Source organism: Macrotis lagotis, chromosome 2, assembly GCF_037893015.1.
Source record: "Macrotis lagotis isolate mMagLag1 chromosome 2, bilby.v1.9.chrom.fasta, whole genome shotgun sequence".
Lineage (NCBI taxonomy): Eukaryota > Metazoa > Chordata > Mammalia > Peramelemorphia > Peramelidae > Macrotis > Macrotis lagotis.
Window position 1 is genome coordinate 2,773,646 of NC_133659.1, and position 18,292 is coordinate 2,791,937.

The window sequence follows — 18,292 nt, forward strand, 5'->3', positions numbered from 1 at the left end:
TTTTTGAAAGAATGTAAAGGGACCAAGATTTTCACCAATGCAACACTTACATGAGGACTCGGTGTTGACTATTTATTGACTGTGTTATTTCAGTCAGTTATGATGTTTTTCCCCCACCTGACTTCCCCAGTCATTTGCCTGAATGAGTATGGACTACACAGGCCAAACGGAATTTAAATCAGTTATGGTTGTGTCTTACTCTACATGTTAGAGGCAAATGGTGAGCAGGAGAGAGAGCCCTGGCCTTAGATTCAGCAAGATCCTCATCCAAACCCGACCTCAGGGACCGTGGGGTAATCTCTGGTGGCCTCATTTTTTTCAAATGTAAAGAGAGAATAATCTCAGCACATACTTCTCAGAGTTGGTGAGAGGATCAAATGAGATAAAGGATAATGCCTGATCCAAGGTAGGTGTTTTAGAAATGCTTTCCCATCACCCTTTTTCCTCCCCTTCTTGTAATCCCTGTGGATGAGCCAGCCAGTTTGGTGTTATTGATGGAATGTCCCTGGAGCTGAGGTGAAAGCCAAGTTCTTCCAAACACTTTTATTAATTTACCTTGTTTACTTCATGAACCGAGCTTTGCAAAGATCTGACCTGAGCCACCAGGATGACGCCCTGGAGTCTTTGGGTGGGAAGAGAGCCTCAAGTTCCTCTGTTCTAGCCCAGACACCCATGAAACCCTTCCCTTCCTGAAGTCCAGGCTTTTGGAAGGGTTAAAATATTTTCCCTTCATAGAAGTAGGATGTTGTATGGAGGGAACTGATTTCAGGGTCTGTTGAAGACTCGATTCGCTTCATCAAAAATAAGAGTTTATTTCATTAGATTCGAATAATAATAACAGTAATGATAATAACAGTCAGTGTTGGCAAAGTGCTTTAAGATTTGCAAAATGTTTTACAAGTATCATCTCATTTTGTCTTCACAAAACCATGAGAGCTAGGTGCTATTGTGAGTGTTTCCATTTTATAGTTGAGGAAATCAAGACACAATGAAGTTAGTGATTTCTCAGGGGTCACAGAGTCAGTAAATGTCAGGAAGCAGGATTTGAACTCATTTTTTCTTGATTCCAGATACAGTACTTCATCCACTGCACCACCTGCCTACTATGTGAGTCTCTTTACCCTGCATTGCCAAAGCAATGCTTTTTATTCTCCCTAAAAAATCAGGTTAGATTTGATACTTCTATTATGATATTTTCTTAAGGGTTTAAACCTGCGATTTCTTCGGTATCAGGAACTTCTGATATGGACATCCCTTCTGCAAATGTAGATCTCGATTTCTTTGTAACTAATAAAGAGTTACCAGAGTAACTGAGAGATAAGTGACTTGCTCAGAGTCATACAGCTCTTCAATTAACTCCAGTCTTTGACATCACTTATTCCTTTGTCACTGTATAGATGAAGAAAGTGGGAAGGAATTTGCTGAGACTCACAAGCCCATTATCTTTCTTTCTAATCTTAAATCTACTAGTTTCTTTCCAAATTCCCATGAATAGGCTCAGGTTTCTCCCATCTTTTTCAAAAATCTTCAGTAGATCTGACCATCCTTTCAAGCCACCATCCTCTATGTGACTTTTCTTCCTTTCTTAGGCAGATTTCTGGGAAAACTTTCTACATTTATTGCTGTTATTCTTTCTTATCCTTTGGAAATTTGGCTTCAAGAGTCAACCTTGAATTTGTGATGGAAAAGTGCCATGCAATCTAGAAAAAGAACTACAAATCTGAATGTAAATCAAAGCAGTTTCACTTTAAATTTTTTTCCTTGTGACTTTTCCTTTTTGTTCTGATTTTTCTTTCAGAGCATGATGAATATGGAATCGGTATGACATGATTATGCATGTATAACCTGTACCAGATTACTTGCTGTCTTAGAGTGGGAGGAAGAAAGGACGGAAGGAACACATAAAAATGAATGTTGAAAACTAGCTTTACATATAATTCAAAAGATGAATTAATTAAAATAAAAGAGTCATCCTCTAGCTGAAACTGTCAGACCACTAGTTCCTATTGTGTCCCTTCACCCCTCTAGGATTCAGTTTCCTGCATTGTAAAATGAAAGACTTGGACTAACCAGCTAAAGTTCCTCTAGCAACTGGGCATTGGTTTACTTTGCCTCTGCCTAGGCCGGCCCTGACTTCAGGTGGAAAAGATATTTTTAGCCTGATTATCCAGATAATTGCCCAGCTTCTCTCCTTCGGTTTACATATATAGACAGTGCCACAGAGAATCTGCCTTGCTAATTTATTCCAAGCCCCTAAATGTCATTTTCTTGAGGAAAGGCTGATTAGTGGTCTGGAAATAACTTATATTTATGCTCTTATCATTGGTATAAAATAGAATTTTTGACAGTGTTTTGTAAATCAGTAAAAATAGAAGCAATGAGTTTGCAGATGGATGAAGGGGAAGTTTTCTGATTTGGGGATATTTTGGAGCCTCAACTCCCAAGTCTGTATCTATAAATAGATGGGTAGCATTCCTATGGCAAGCACGGATTCTGACTGATCTGTTTAGGAAGGCTAAATGGCAACTGATTGGCAAAGATCAATGTGTGTTGGGACTTTGAAACAAGTTTGCTTAAAAATAATCTGGGGGAGCTGGGCTTGTCACTAATGATGAGGAATAATGAGCATGTTTGATAGACAGAGACCATCTGGCTCCCTACTACTTGGAGTTCTGCTGATAGGAATGAGCAATATGTCAAGCAATGTTGAGTCCCTACTATGTGCCTAGACATCAAACAGTAGGGTTCCAAGGGTAAAGCCAGGAACAATGCCTGCTCCAAAGAAGCTTCCAGGGTCATGGGGAGATGCCATGTACACAGATCCAGAGTCCAAAGAGAACAGACAAAAAGCAGAAGGGGGTTCAATACAAGCCAGTTTGGGAGGAAGAGGCATTCTGGGAAGATAGCAGAACACAGGGAGAAAGTGATGCTTGGGTTGACTGGAGAAAGAGATCTAGGCGATGGTGTGGAGGCAGGGATGAAGACTGTGGGTGTACAACAGAAGAAAGGGGTGGGTTTGGTTGGTTTGTAGAGGACAAGAAAGAGTAGAAATTACAATGAGATTGGAAAGGGAAATTTCATGTGATTATGAAGAACTTTCAAAGTCAAATGAGGAAATCATATGGAAGATGATACCCCTACATTGAGTAGTATGGTGATAAAGTCAGACTCATGTTTAAGGAAAATCCCTTTGGCAGCTGCCTAGAGGACAGATTGGATTGGGGAGAGATTCAAGGCAGGGAGACCAATGAGAAAGATGTCACCAGAGTCTAGAAGAGAAATGATCTGGACTTGGATCATTTTAAGGTGGTGGCTACATGAATAGAGAGGAGGAGTTGAAGAGAGGCTTGGATGTAGAAATGGCCAATACAAGAGATTGTTGCTTCCTGCACAGAGTCCAAATGACTATACTATGTCTAAGGTGACTAATCAAGGCCACTTTCTCATTTTTTCTTACCCCCCCCCAAGCTTCCCTTCCAAAGAATGCCTGCTCTGATGGTGTTCAAAAGAGTCCTAGTGACTCCAGGACCTCCAGTCTATCGGGTTGAAGGCAGCCTCTTTCCTTGCCCACTTTGGCCAAATAGGTAATATTTTCAGAGCACTCTGACTTCTCATAATATTCACGCCAAGATTTTTGTTTGGGCTCCATCCCAACATCTCAGCTCAGATGGGCTAGTTTTCTCAGGGATTAGTTACAGAGCAGCCCTATCTTCCTCTCTGGGGCCCTGCACAACACTTACCTCAAAGACACTGGGGAGCCTGGTCAACACTTTTCCATCTGCTGCTTTGCCTGGTTTCAGCTTTCATGGATGATGACGCCCCTGAGCACTGTCTGGTTCCCCCATTCCTCCTTGTGTGTGTTGTCATCTTTTTCCATTAGATTGCAAGCTTCCAGAGGGAAAGGGCTGACTTTTTATCATTGTTCTTAGCTGGGGTCTGGGGAATAGTAGGTCTTCATAAATGTTTGGTCAGCTAGATGGAGCAGTGGATAGAGACCTGCAACCAGAAAGACCTGAGTTCAAAAGTGGCCTTAGGTACTTTCTAGTTGTGTGACCCTGGGCAAGTAACTTCACCCTCTTTGCCTCAGTTTTCTCATCTCCAAAATGAGCTAGAGAAGGGAATGACAAAGCACTCCAATGGCTTTTACAAGAAAACCCCAAATGGGATCAGGAAGACTTGATATGACTGAAAAACCACTGAACAATAATAAGTGTTTATTGGATAGTTTGACCTGGAGAAGAAAAGATTTGGGGGTGGGGGAGGGAAGCACTAACACTAGGGTAGGGAGGGCCATCCTGGAGGGCTTGGACTTGATCTGGGAGGAGGGGAGGATGCAGAGAAGCCAGATGAGGCTCAGCTTCCATCCACAGCAGAGGCTGCCATAAGGAGACTTGGCTCCATGAAAAAGAAAATTAAAGAAAGGGGATCCTGGACTAAACATAGTCCTGTCTGGTCAGTGATGACTCCTGATTTCTCTTTTCCCTTCTCATGTTGTCCCCAGCTTGTTGCAAAGCTGTTTTGTATAAGGGGCCTCTGATTGTAAATCATCATTTCGCCTCCTCACCTGGATTATAAGCTCTATAGTAGAAGAGATCAAGGGCTTCCTTGATGATATTATCACAAAGGGACTCCAGGTGCCTCATAGGAGATCAGCAGACACTTAGCCAAGAGGTGAAGGGGGGGTGAAGATAACCAATTGGGGCTGCCTCTCCAGAAGGTGCTGGAATGGAAGGTGGGTGGGGGACTCTGACTCCTTAGGATTCAACTTTCTTCTCTCCCTTACAAATCAAAGTCAGAGGAACAGAGGGAGCAAAGACAAGCAAGGAGACCAATTGTTTAGAAAACCAGACTGTGCCAGAGCCCCCTGGCACTCAACTCTGCTTCCCAAAGTCTCCTCCTGGTCATGAGGGATGGTGGCTGCACACAGCGGGGGGGGGGCACTTAGTAGGCCAAGCTGCTTCTTCCCTGGTCATTCTGAGAGCATTGCTGTCCAGTATTTGGGCAGGAGGAATCCAAATGATTTTTGAGCTCCTGTAAAATGGAGATAATAGCTCTTTAGAGCACCTTCCTTAGGATCAATGCTTTGCAAACTTTCAAGGACTCTCAAGAAGTTAGCGGATGATTTTGGACTAAGTCTGTGATGGCATCTCTGGAAGGTTGTCCTGGTGTGGAAACTCCCATCATTGATGTCTCTGTATTTCTAGTATTTGAAAATTGTTCAGGGCAGTGACAGACACCAAGTGATTTGACCAGGATCACACAACCAGTTTTTAACTTAGGTCTTCCTGAGTGTGACGCTATCTTTCTAACCACTACACTATGGTTATCAGCAATGATTATTTTTATAAATATTATTAAGATAACTTTGAGTCTGGGATCTGAAGGAGGGCTAAGATAGCAATAGCAATAGAAAGGAGCTCATAGGAGTATGAGCTCACTTAGTGTAGGGATAGTTGCAGAGACAGGACCATGTGTGGGGGAATAGAAAGCACATGGTGGGCATTAAGATTAGGGATAAAAAGAGTAGTAGGGTCAGATTGGAGAGACCAAGATGAGGAGAAGGTATAAAATAAGGGGCCTGGAAGAAAAGAAACATTTTCTACCTTTTTTGTGAATGTTGGCCCATGCCTGGGCAGTCTGGTGAACCCAATGAGCCCTTTCTTAGGCATTTTAAAAAATTCATAATTGAAATAAATGATGGATTTTAGTAAGGTATTAAAAACTAAGCTGCATTTTCCACCAACCAAGATCACTGGCTCTCTGAAATTCCCATTGATACCTCAGGGGTTCAGGGGTTTCAGGTTCTCTAATCTCTGATTGGATGATCTCTGAGGAGTTTTCTAGTTCTAAGTTGATAAGGCTCTTTGGGAGACTGTGGTACCAGGTGAACAATGGGCTCCAAAGCAGATATCAGTAAGCTTTCTCTGCCAGTGGTACAAAGTGAAAGAATGGAGAGGGACAGGACCTAGGGCAGCTCCACAGATTTCCCCCGGGCTTTGGGGGCTTTTCAGCTTAGTTCGTTGTTGTGCTGATGAGATTTTAGAGAAATAGTCAAGTTTGAATTCCAGGGGCTAAAAAGGGTTAGAGATGGCCCACCTCAAAGACTGAGGTGGCAGCTGAGACTTCCAATTGACTTGAAGGGGGGCTGGAGGGTGCCACTAGGGGTTTGAATAAGGAGACCCACTCCTCTCTTTCTCTCTATCACTCTCGTCCCTCAGGGGCTGTTTTTCTCATATAATGAGTATCCCGTGCTCCATCCTGGAGGGTCCCCAGGAATACCTCCTCCCAATCCCCCCCGCCAAGATCATCAAGTTCTTTAAGGATTCTAATTCACTGCCACTCACTTTAAGCCTTTCCCAGTCTCCACCAGCTACCTTGGATCCAATTGGACATACTCTAATAGAACATAAGTTCCTAGAGGTCAGGTCCTATCTTTATTTGCATTTTCAGTGCTTGGGACGACCTAGGACATTGTAAGTTAATGTTTATTGATTGATTTGATTCTTTTATTTCCTCCCTATCTCTTGTATGGGTAGAAATGTGCAACTATTTTAGGATTGACTAATTGTTTATCAGGACCTGGAGAAGGGAGGAGAAGAGAGAAAGGGGAAAAAAGGTAGAGTTATAGTTACTGTTTGTTATAAATGGCTCAAGAATACTTAGTCCAGAGTGGTTAAAATGGTTTTTATTGAGATCTTAATAAAATGGCACACCTCTCTCATGGTGAGAGAGAGGGGCAGGGCGATCCCAACATACAGGCTCTTTTATGCATTTTAAAAGGCTTTGTTCCTGCCCCTTCATGCCAACCATAGGCGGGGGTCACAAGCCTAATGGATACTTTGGTTCCTATACATCCCCCCACCCCGCTCACCCTACTAATGAGCAAGAACAGCTAGATGTCTTTGAGCATGTGCAAAGGTTACTCTTGACCAGTTAAGGACTAGTTTCTTCTAATCTTGGGCTTGTCATCTTTGGAATGGGATTAGGAGAACTCTCCCAGTTTTGTGACTGGTTGGGGCCATTCCCCATTTGTAATGGATTTCAAAGGGGCCCCCCTGCACCCCCTGTGAAGACCAACAAAGCCTGTCATTCTTCACACTGTTAAAGTTAACTTTTTGTGATGATTTAAAAGAATGAGGCCAACACAAAGTATTGACTGCTATGCTGGTGACCTCTGTGCTAAGGGGGTGGGGTGCCTTCTCCCAGGGTCATGGAGCTTCAGGATCAATATCCTCTTATATTGGGTGAGAGAACAGGGAAGAGGGCCTCCTCCTAATCTCTTGGCCATGGACTTGGTTGTCTGCATCTCTGCTCCAGGCATTTGTGTGAATTAATCTCCTAAAACCATTATTTGAAAAGCTCCATCATTTTAGGAAACCCATCATGAAGTGAGAGAAGGAAGGCATGTGAGGCACTCACCCATTGGGGCACCTTGGTAATGATGAAATCCCTCCTTTCCAAGGATTCTGTGTGGCAGAAGAAAAGTCCTTGTTCTCCTATTGTGGGACCAGACCAGAACTTCCCTATTCCAATGTAGAGCAGCCTCTGCTGTGTAACTCCAGATTTTAAAGAACTGTCTAGGACCCAGGGGATGAAATGGGTTTCTGGGATCATGTTCTGCTCCATGTCCGAAGAAGGGCTCTATCCAAGGCCTTCTTGACTATCCACTAGGCCAGGCCTCTGCTGAAATGGACCCGGATGCTCTGTGTCTGGACCGGTGACAGCCCATCTGGAGAGTGCTTGTTCCTCTTCTGCCATGCTCCCAGGCTCACTTCCCAACACTGGATGACTGGAAAGAGCTGGGGGTGAGTTTGGAGAATCCAAGAGGGGGACTGAAGAAACCAGCCTGCAGGGGTTAGAATCTGGGGCCTGGATCTCAGGGAACCTGGGTGCTAATTAGTCATGGGCAGACAAAAGGAAACAAAGGCTTGGACTTTTGGAAGCACTTCATGCCAAAGATTTTTCTGGTTCCAGAAGGCTGGCACACTTTGAGTTCATTTAATGGTTTCAGCTTCTAGACAAATAATGGTGAAAACTCCAGGGGAAAGAAAAATAGAATCTTTAACCACCTGGAAAGGAAACTGACAATGGGATGGAAGCAAAGGATGATTTTAAATGTCTACCTGCCTAGATTGGTGGCTATTATTAATTGGTATTTATTTATTTGGGACTGCTGGCCTTCCTCTTCCACAGGAGGCCAGGCAGAGCCTGGCCTGAAATGATAAATCTGCTCAGAGTTTATTCAGAAGGTTTATGCTTTCCAGAGGAGCTTCCTGGCACTTTTGGGGAGTGGGGCTGCTGCAGGGATTAATGGGTCCACTGCTCCATGAATCCTTGGTTTGCATGTTGTTGCCTGAAAAAAGTCCATGTTCTAGGGTTTTGAGGAAGCTTCTGGAAAGGTGGATTTGAGAATGTCACACCTGGTAGTGAATGGGGCAGCACTAGGTCTCTGACAGCATGCTTCCATTATTAAGGATGCATGGTGATAATTACAGATATCCTCTGGAACCTCAAGTGGCCATCACACTCATCAGAATTTTTAAGTGTTTCAAAATTGTTATAGTATAAATGATTCTCCTGGTTCTGCTTAAGTTATCCTGCTGAAGCAGAGACTAGATCATACCAATCTTCTAAGTTTCTCTGAAATTATCTCCGTCATAATTTCCTCAGACCAGTAAGATTCTATTATGCTCATGTATCAAAATATGCTTGGCCATTGTCCAAGTGATCGGGATGGATGGGTGGAGTTGCTTTTGTTAGTCAACAAGAATATTTGATCACATCTAGATCAAGGAAGAGAGGGATAGTGATTTGTGCGGGAAGACCTTGGCAAGGTCCATGAACTTGACAGTGTCTCTTCCTTTCAATCCCAGGTGCAACAAAGCATAGGAAACTAATGGCATTTTAAATGGAAAACAGCAGTTCATTAGGATTGGTTAATAAGTTCCTGGCCAAATTTCAACTTAGTGAGTAAGGCAGTGTATCTCTGTGTGCTCAGCAAGGACTGGCCAATGTTTCTTAATTGGGACGCTCTGCACTATCAATTTGCTTTGACAGCTGGTAAACAGATCGGCATGTCGTGGGAGCAAAGAGTATGGGATGGGTAACCATTTCCAGAAGAGTCAGGGCAAAGAGAGTCAGGCATGGTTAACTCTGCAAACAACGACCTCCTCCGACTCTTTGTTCTCTAACAGAAAGACAGTCACCTTGCCTCCCAAGATAAAGAAGTTTCATTTCCAGAATGCTAGTCCTAGGAATTCATGAGGAGAAATTAAATCTTTAAAATTATGCTTTTGGATGGTGGGGGCCGGAATGGCATATTAAATGGCCAAGGACCTAGTTAGAACTCAAAGTTATTAGCTCCATTTCTTGGTGCTCAATCAATACTTCCATTGTTTGCAACAGCTGAGTGGGTAGAGTCACTTCATGGAACCTCTAGACTGTATCTAATTTAATTCAACCAACATAGTAAATAGTGGTCCGAGATGTCTGCTTGTCATGGTTTGCATCTGCAGAGGCTGGGTCCCCGATGGATGTGCAGCCTTGTCTTGAGGGAGAACAAGGTCCTGGACATACCAGGGGCAGGGGGCTCTCTTTGAGCTCCAAGGCTGCTAAGACCCTGCAAAGTGCCCCCCCCATCACTCCTTAGCTTTGTCAAAAGTAGTTCTGAGAGAATGAAGTGTAAGATCTTCCTACAAGAAAGTCATAATTAAGGGCCTGCAAGTGGCTGCAGGAAGCAGGGAAGCTGGAGAACAACCTGGGCTGAGAGCAGTTCTTTTGGAGTGGAACAAATGGGTAAAGGATGCATTCTTTAGGTTATTAGACTATGAAAGGAACAGAGGAGGACTCTCCCATTGCAAAGGACAGGAGGACCTTGGATCATTTCTAGTGCCAGAATTCAAAATCCCAGCTTTCTAAAGTCCAATCCAACCCCCTCCTTGTACAGAGGAGGAAAGTAAAAGTCTGCCAAATAAACTCTCAGGATGACAGGGTACAGAGTCTGCCAGAGAAAGCCTGACACATAAAACTGTCAGGATTGTACTACATGTACATGCAGTACTCTGGACCCTGGAGCAATCTGCAATCAATACAGAACAGGGTCTCCTTAGTCTTCATTGGAAGTGGTGAGGCATCTCCAGACTCAACTTTGCTCTGACTGCTCCAGGGCTGGAACCTTCTCCTTCTCACCTCCTTTTCTACTTGGCTTCCCTTAAGTCCCAACAGAACTCCTCCCTTTATCCTCCTAGCTGCCTGCTCTTGCCCATCTTCAATGTTGTGCTCCATAGCTTGTCTACATAGTGTCTCTCCCATTGGATTATGAACGCCGTGAGAGTTGGGACTTGTTTTTTCATTCCTTGTATTCCCAACCCTTGGATTCCTACCTCCACCTCCACCCCACCTCCACTTTCTGGCACATAGAAAATGCTTAATGAATGTTAGCTGCCTGAGTGATCTCTATCCACAAATGTAGGAAGAGAAGTATACAAAACATATGCACATGTGTTATAAACATGCCAGCATATTCTCCTCCCTCAGCAGAGCCGAGCGACCCAGAGCCACTCCAAACTTTCTCACTACTATGCTGATTTGTGGGAAGGAGAAATTGGCTCTAAACAGCAGAGAAAAGGAGCCTATGCTTTCTGGAGTGTGGGAAGAATGAATCCATTTATTAAGGGCTCTTGCAAGACATGGGTGCCCCTTAGTGAGAGACACCCTGAATCCTCATTACATGTAAGATTATATAGTAGAAGACCCCTGCTCCTCCCCTCTGAGTCCTGATAGGTCCTCCTCATTAGGGGTACATTCTTAGGACACACCCTCCCCTCACTAGTGTACCAGTTTGAGCTAATTCACAACTTTCACTACCTCCCCACTTTCTTTCCCAGAAAGGCAACTTGAAGTCTGGTGAGGGGCTTCATCTAACTCCCAAATTAGTCAAATTCCTTTTTAATTACTTTTCCCTTTGTCATTCCTTCAGCTTCCTGTAGAACAGACTAGCATCTTTTCAGTTTACACAATGACCAGACATCCTGACTTTTGTAATGTATTATTCTCTCAGACACCTGTATCATTTTGGCAATACCTTTTCTCACCCTTGTGAAAGCAAAACACTTGATTCTTTCCCCACATGTATATTTATTTTGTTCAGTTGTTTCAGTCATGTCCAACTCTTTGTGACCCCCATTTGGGGTTTTCTTTTTTTTCTTTTCTTTTTTTTCTTTTAGTTTTTGCAAGGCAGTGGAGTTAACTGACTTGCCCAGGATCACCAGCTAGGTAATTATTAAGTGTCTGAGGTCACATTTGGACTCAGGTCCTCCTGACTCCAGGGCCGGTGCTCTATCCACTGCACCACCTAGCTGCCCCTATTTGGGGTTTTCTTAACAAGGATTCTGGAGTGATTTGCCATTTCCTTATCTAGCTCATTTTAGGTGAAGTAACTTGCCCATGGTATATGTTTCTCTCTCTCTCTCTCTCTCTCTCTCTCTCTCTCTCTCTGTGTGTGTGTGTGTGTGTGTGTGTTTATTCACTGAAACAAAGAAAAGTAATTAGAAAGGAATTTGACTAATTTGTGAACTAGATGAAGCCTCTCACCAGACTTCAAGTTGCCTTTCTGGGAAGGAAAGGGGGGAGGTGGTGAAAGTTGTGAATTAGCTCAAACTGGTGCACTATATGGTGCACTAAATGTTCCATGTGCCTCAGTGTTTGAAAATAAACCAGGAAAGGCAACCTGTCTCAAATGAGCTGATGGTTTAAATAAGCCTGAATGCAAATTTTTGGAATTGATAGGAGGCATCAAACTTGAATGTTAATCCTAATGAAAGGACATACTTTATTATTACTATTATTTAAGTCAAAGGGGTTAAGTGACTTGCCCTGGGTGACTCAGGTAGGCAATTGCTAAGTGTTTGACATCACATTTGAACTCAGGTCCTCCTGACTCCAGGGGTGGTGCTCTAGCCACTGCACCATCTAGCTGCCCCAAAAGGAAATACACATTTCCCTTTAGAAAGGGCAACCGGGCCACATTTAATAATTCATTAGACAGAGTGTACCCCCAAACTTTCTGGAAAGTTCCAAGGCACTGAAGCTGCCTGACATTTTGGGACACCTCCAGGTTTGGTGAGTGGTCCTCTGGCAGGTTGGAAGCATGGTGACTGTCAATCAATGCAATGAGCTGCCCACACCCTTAGGACTCATTCCCTTAATTGGTTCTGCCCCCATCTATTTATCTCTGCCTTCCCTTCCCAGAATATTGTGTGGAACAAGCTTATGTAGCAAAGTGTCATTACCTTAGTAAGAAGATAATTTGGATTAAATCCAAGGGTAATAAAATATTATCAATTAATAGAAACATCAACTATCTTCATTGCCCCTACTCCACCCCTCCCCTCCAGATGGAGCCTCATTCTTTATATCTCCTATTTCAAGGTGAAAGAAATATCATTTTTCCTGCCTCCCATCAAGTTCAGGGAGGGTAAGCTGCTCCAGTAGGATCTGGAAGCTGGAATTCATTCCATTCTACCAGTGGTTGTAGAAGTTTTGACCATCAATGTGCTGACTCTCCATCTTGCTTGTTCATCTGCCTAGCTAGGCTGGTCAGGGTCTTGCTCCCTTCTGCTTAGTCCTAATGACAAAGAAGGGGCCATCCATGGCCCTTCCCAGTTGCAGGGAAAAGATCACCTTGGTGGCATGTGCTTCATCTAGTTCTTTGACCTCTAAGTCTGTGTGTTCAGGAACATCCTGTCCTGTGGGATGCCCTAGAAAATCATCTTTAGATCTCCTCCAAGTACTGCCCTACAATCTTGGAGGAGATGGCATCCATGAGGGAAAATCAGACTAGTCCAAAGACATGATCTGGTGCTATTCAAAAAATGAGGTTTCTTTTCCTCTAAATGCTCCTTTCATTTTGACTCTACTTATCTCATCCTTCTTCTCTTTATATATGGACTCCCCTAAAAAGATTCCTGTCACTGGAATGTTGGGGATTCTTCCAGCTATAGTGTCCGTCCTCAGCTAATCATTTCTTCTTCACTGTTAAGTTGGTTCTTCAAGTTCATCCTGTCTATCCTCTCCAGACAATTATTCTTACTGATTGCCCTGGCTGCCTCAGGGTCCCTGTCCAAACTCCCATATTCCTGGGTCTCATAAGCTCCCTTTGCTTTCCTCATCCCCACTTCATGTCCCACAGATGTTAAGTTGATAGTTCCTGTTTCTCTGAGCTCCATAATACCATTTCCATTCCTGTTGTAAACAGTCTAGGTTAGGACTAATTCTTTACCTGCCACCATTTTGTAAGGGGCTTTGTGGAAGATTGCTCCAGTCATGAATTGGGCTATATTCCTTGACAGAGAGAGAGGAGATGGATGATGCTGGAGGAGAGAGAAGGCTTTATTTCCCTGATTCCTAGCTTCCTGATCAGGCTAATCTTCCTGTTCTGATCATAGCATTTCCCTGTCCCTAAAGCTGTCGATGACTCCCGTCACCCTTCAGTTAGCACTGGAACTCATCCTCAAGGACCTGTGTAACGTATCTATGGCTGCCTTTGTAGGCCTCCTCTTACGATGTCCCTCCAGGACCACCTAGAGCATTAGTTCTGGACTGGGACATGGGCATGCCTTTGTTTACTTTGTAAGTACCATTCCTCATCCATGTGGTTCCAGCTCCATGGCTGCCTGTGAACATCCTCTCCCCCCTCCATCTAGATGCCCTTCAAATCATTCTTGAGACAAAAAGAAACAGATCTTTATGGAGACAAGAAGACCCTGAGGGAGATGGGTCAAATGCAAGAAGTTGAAGCAGGCAGGTCTTAGCTGAGCTTGGGGTTCCCTGTTAGTCTGAGGTTCCAGCAAACTAGACCTTAGTGGCTTAGCATTTCCAGCTCACACAGCCAAGTCCCTCCCTCCAGTCCAGTTTTCTTGCCCTTCCATTCCCTTTCCAGCATCTTCTGTCTCATAACACTGAGTCCTTGTTGATCCTGGAATATATCTTCCATCCATCCCCAGGACTTGGTGGCTGGAGCATAATAATGGTTTGAAATTTTTTATTTATGGACTGACCTAGCTTCGTGTAGCCCAGTTGGCTTTTCTAAAGGGAAAGCATGGTGCCCATCAGGCCACAGATGGTATAGGGGGTGTGGTTTTTCAGGGAGTGTTGGGGCCACCTGCAGTCTGGCCCCAATGCCTTTAGGACCCTCCCCCACTCCTTTTATGAGATGCCTTATTTGGATCAAACATAGTCTGTGGGTAGAGAGGAGAGTTTACTCTGAGTAAAGCTTTGTGGTATGAAAGGGAATGAAAGTCTTGGGGGGCGGTTCTGTGGGGGAGGGCTGGTAACTATCCAGTCCAACCCCGGTGACCTTAGCCTCTCAGAAGAGCATCAGTATTCCTACCTAGCAAGTGCTCACAAGAAACCTATGTCTCTCAGGGAAAGGTTCCCTGAACACCCCACACAGCCCAGGCCAATGCCCTAGATAATGTTACCTATTATTATTGTTGTGGCTGTTGTTGTTAGGGGCATTGTGTTCTCCAGTGGAGTGGAAGGGACTCTGTTTGGGGCTCTGGGAATGTTTCTTAGCCTTACTTGCCTCATCTATTCCAAATGGGTTGTAGCATCAAATCAGATAATTCATGTAAAGCACTATATGAAGCTTAAAGCAGCTCATTGATCAATTAGTAAGCGCCTACTAAGTGCCAGGTGTTATTTTGGGAACAAAGGTACATAAAGAAGGAAAAGCATCCCTTTTCCAAAGAGGCAATATGCAAATAAAGGAGCACATAAAAACATCTCTAATGAGACTATAAGGTAATTTTGAAGAAAACGGTAGGGGAGGGTGGGGAAATCATCAAAAGTGCCTGCCTATAGAAGGTGCTGTCTGAACTAAACTCAAAAAAGGTGATGTAGGGGGGTGAGAAGGGAAGGTATTCTGCTATGAGGCACAGTCAGGGCAAAGGCTGAAAGATGGGAGATGAGGGATCACATATGAGGAATTATAAGGAGACCAGTTTGACTGGACAATAACAGCTGTGAAACAGCAAGAGAGAATCAACCTGGGGCTGTAGGTTGGAACCAGTGAGTGAAGAGCTTTCAAACCTCAGATAAAAGTATCTGTGGTTGAACTTAGTTTGGGTGTCACCTGCATTTGCTGTCTTAGAATATTCATTCTAGGAATTCTTTTTCTAAGTGAATCTATCTGATATGGATATTAGATATTTAATAATATTTAAATTTGAAAGTCAAAGTGCATACAATTTGCTGAAGCAAAAATAGCTACGGAAAAAGCATAGGCTTTCATCGAGTCAGAGATCCATCCAGTTGTGAAGCCTGGCCCTCTCTGGATGACCCTGGGCTTGTGTCACTACTCCCTGATCCTCAGTTTCCTCACCTGTATAAAGAAGGGTTGAAGTCAATCTCGTCTCAGCTTCTTTCTAGCTCTAAGTCTGTGATTCTATGAAAAAATGACTTATGTTTTAATATTCATTCATTCGTTCATTTATTCATTCATTCATCTCTTTAAAAAAAACTTTTTGGTAACCTTGCACCATTTTAGTCTCCAGGAGAAATAGAAAACAGAGATGTTCCTGTTTCCTGTTATTCTCATTTTGCATTTCTTTGACTTCTTCCCTAGTCCCTCCTGCTTTTTACCTTCTTTCCTTTTGGGGTTATCTTCCAGCATTAGATCATAAGCCCCTTGAAGACAGAGACTGTCTTTTCTCTTTCCTCTTTGTATCTCCAGTGTTTAGCGCTGTGCCTCATCAGTAGAAGTTACACAAATGCTGATTGACTGGGAACTAGAGTCTTGTATATCTGCATCTATGTGTTTATATGTGTATGTTTCCAATCTATAAATGTTTGTGTGTGTGTTTCTCATGTGTATTTATAATATATACCATATGTTTGGAGGATCAAATGAGATCATATTTGTAAAAGTGTTTAGCAGAGTCTGACATTGAGAAGATACTAAATAAATGTTTTTTTCCCCTTCCCCAACTAGATAATTACTCCAGAATAGCACATGAGCAAATAGTGCTGGTAGGGTGCAGATTATAAGCATTGAAGCTGAGATGAATTCTATTTTTTTTAAAAAGCCTTATAAAAGCAATTCCAAGTTCCTACACTTGAATGACATTTGAGTTGCACATGATTGACTTATTCAGATTTCTTCATGAATAGAGAGATGATCATTCTTCTTCCCCCACCTCTGCTCCTCCACCCCACCCCCACCCTCCAGCATAAAAGACTGATCATTTAAATCTGTCTGGACTGAATTTATTATGAAGAAGGAACTCATGCTTTTATAAATTTCTACTGAGCTTAGAAACAGTGTATAAAAGGACTATAACTAGTCGCCTTTTACCCTCAGTCAGAACTGCCTGGGAGGGTGGGTGGGGGTCCCCTTGGGATGAAATCCTTCCCTTTCTTTTAAAACATCATTACCAATAATCCCAATGAAAGGAAACAAATGAACCAAAATCCTCCCCAAATACAATATGGAACCAGGAAACAAGAGACCTTCTGTCTGCACCATCTTCCTTTTCTCATCATTTTATCCTTTTCCTTCTTTCTTCAAAGTCATACTTGTAATTGTTCTTGTTCCTTCCACTGTCTGACTCTGCTTAATCAATGTTATTTTGATTAATTTTTAAATAATTTGTTACTAAAGGTAAAATAACTGCATGTTTTCACTAACAGGTCTTTCTCCCTCTTTAAACTCTGTCCTTGGGTCTATTCCTAGGATAGGATTAGACGGTCAGAAAAAATAAGGAGTTTTGCAATGCTCTCTATGTATTCTTAGCTCAATCTCTAAGATGATTTTGATTGATTTACAGTTTCTCCAACAATGCCAGGGCTTATTTCCCCAAGACTTGCTACCATTTAGCATATACACTTTTTTTTTGCCAAGTGCACAATATAAGGTGATTCCTTAATATGAATTTAATTTGCATTTCTTTGATAATTAGAAAGAAATTCATATTATAATTTGCAGTTTGTCTTCCTGCTTTGGTATATATCCTTTGGGCATTTATCCATTGGGGTCTCATTCATTTGTTTCACTTCTTTATAGATTTCATTCACCAGATTTTTACCAGATTTATTTAAGGCAAAAACATGCTCCCAACTTGTTACTTTTTATTTTGGTCATGTTGCTTTTTGTTGTATAACAGGTTTTAAAAATGTATATATTTGAATTCATTTGCTCTGTCCCCAACAATTTCTTCAATTTGTTAATTGATTTTTAAAAAAATCTATCCATGCTTTGCAGTCAAGATATATTTATTATTCCTTCTAATCTTTTTATGTTTTATTTTGAATATTTAACTTATTGATCCTTTTGGAATTTATTATAGTAGAGAGCCCTAGTATGGCATGAGGTATGGCTCTAAACTAAGTTTCTACCACATTGCCTCCAATTTTCCTGATAATTTTCATTGAATAATAATTCTATTCTCTGACACTTTAGTTTATTAAATGCTATTTTTTTGTTTTTTCCTTTTTTCTTTCTAGAGAGGGCATGGCATGAGGTATGGCTCTATACTAAATCTTCACCTTATTGCCTCCAATTTTCCCAATAATTTTCATTGGATAATAATTCTATTCTCTGACACTTATGTTTATCAAATGCTTTCCCCCCTTATTTTCTCTTTCTGAGATCTTTATTTTAGTGCATCAATCTCATTCTCATTCTGCCCCTTTCCCTTTCTTTCCATTCTCTCCCCTTTCCATCTTCCTTTCTCTCTCTCTCTCTCTCTCTCTCTCTCTCTCTCTCTCTCTCTCTCTCTCTCTCTCTCTCTCTCTCTCCCCTTTTTTCTCCCTCTCCTCCTCTTCCTTTCATCTTTTCCTCCTATCCTCCCCCTTTCTCTTTCTTTTTTTAATAATTCCTCTTAATATTCTTACACATGTGTTCTTCCCTAAGAATAGCATGAACATTTTTATCAGATTTTATAAAATAACTCATTGGTGTCATAATTGCTTTTACATTAAATCTCTAAATGATTGTGAAAAGTAATGCCCCATGTTCAAAGCAAAGCCTTTTAACTGTTGTTTACAAATTGTCTTGAAGAATTAATGTTCACAACACATTTAATGTTGTCTATGTATGTTTTATACTATATAATGATATTTTTTCATGCCTTTTTATCTTATATATTGGGCTCTTTATCAGTAGCTCTGGGGAATGTGGATGGTTGGGGGTTCTCTTACATACTGTTTGCCTTGTGAAATTAATTTGTTTTCCTAATTAATTTTTTTGGCTTAAACTCTTGGACTGTCATATAAATAGAGCTTTTCTTTTTTA

The 18,292-nt window shown here is 42.2% G+C and overlaps 1 protein-coding gene across 4 annotated transcripts in view; it reads left to right on the plus strand.

Moving 5' to 3' along the window:
• Window positions 1-18,292, plus strand: part of SLC44A5 (solute carrier family 44 member 5) — a 380,222-nt gene that overhangs the window by 168,446 nt on the left and 193,484 nt on the right. The window contains exon 1 of one of the 4 annotated variants that reach the window (XM_074221157.1): window positions 6,980-7,805. The exons of the other annotated variants lie outside the window; for them this stretch is intronic. The gene's annotated coding sequence lies outside the window, so the exon portion shown is untranslated. Of the gene's footprint in view, window positions 1-6,979; window positions 7,806-18,292 lie in introns of those variants that run through there. 4 annotated transcript variants of the gene reach the window in all.